The following is a 1,204-nucleotide window of genomic DNA, read 5'->3' as shown; positions in this document are numbered from 1 at the left end:
CTTCCTCAGATGAAGCTTCTTCAGTACTGCTTGGTGCATTTTGCATTCCAGACAGACTTTGAGAAATCATATTGACTTGTTGAGTCAATATTTTATTCTGAGCCAATATGGCATTCAGAGTGTCAATCTCAAGAACTCCTTTCTTCTGATTGGTCCCATTGTTCACAGGATTCCTTTCAGAAGTGTACATGAATTGGTTATTTGCAACCATTTCAATCAGCTCTTGAGCTTCTGTAGGCGTCTTCTTCAGATGAAGAGATCCTCCAGCAGAGCTATCCAAAGACATCTTGGACAGTTCAGAGAGACCATCATAGAAAATACCTATGATGCTCCATTCAGAAAGCATATCAGAGGGACACTTTCTGATTAATTGTTTGTATCTTTCCCAAGCTTCATAGAGGGATTCTCCTTCCTTCTGTCTGAAGGTTTGGACTTCCACTCTAAGCTTACTCAATTTTTGAGGTGGAAAGAACTTTGCCAAGAAGGCATTGACTAGCTTTTCCCAAGAGTTCAGGCTTTCTTTAGGTTGTGAATCTAACCATGTCCTAGCTCTGTCTCTTACAGCAAAAGGGAATAGCATAAGTCTGTAGACCTCAGGGTCAACCCCATTAGTCTTGACAGTGTCACAGATTTGCAAGAACTTAGCTAAGAACTGATGAGGATCTTCCAATGGAAGTCCATGGAACTTGCAATTCTGTTGCATTAGAGAAACTAATTGAGGCTTAAGCTCAAAGTTGTTTGCTCCAATGGTAGGGATAGAGATGCTTCTCCCATAGAAGTCGGGAGTAGGTGCAGTAAAGTCACCCAGCACCTTCCTTGCATTGTTGGCATTGTTGTTATTTTCGGCTGCCATGGGTTCTTCTTCTTTGAAGATTTCTGTTAGGTCCTCTACAGAAAGTTGTGCCTTGGCTTCTCTTAGCTTTCGCTTCAAGGTCCTTTCGGGTTCAGGATCAGCCTCAACAAGAATGCTTTTGTCCTTGCTCCTGCTCATAAGAAAGAGAAGAGAACAAGAAAATGTGGAATCCTCTATGTCACAGTATAGAGATTCCTTGAGGTGTCAGAGGAAAAGAAAAATAGAAGGCAGAAGTAGAAAATTCAAACTTATCAAAGAAGATGGAGTTCGAATTTTGCATTAAGGAATAGTGTTAGTCCATAAATAGAAGGATGTGAGAAGAAGGGAAGTAATTTTCGAAAATTGAGTAGA

At 40.7% G+C, this 1,204-nt stretch overlaps 1 non-coding gene across 1 annotated transcript; it reads left to right on the top strand.

The window, feature by feature from the left end:
* Window positions 1–340: 340 nt before the first annotated feature.
* LOC112700252 (small nucleolar RNA R71) lies at window positions 341–448 on the top strand. Its single transcript, XR_003153163.1, has one exon. It is a non-coding gene; the product is annotated as a small nucleolar RNA R71 (small nucleolar RNA).
* The last annotated feature ends 756 nt before the right edge of the window (window positions 449–1,204 follow it).

The sequence above is a fragment of the Arachis hypogaea genome, chromosome 6, assembly GCF_003086295.3.
Source record: "Arachis hypogaea cultivar Tifrunner chromosome 6, arahy.Tifrunner.gnm2.J5K5, whole genome shotgun sequence".
In the NCBI taxonomy this organism is placed as follows: Eukaryota; Viridiplantae; Streptophyta; class Magnoliopsida; order Fabales; family Fabaceae; genus Arachis; species Arachis hypogaea.
This window is presented reverse-complemented; position numbering and strand designations above follow the sequence as displayed.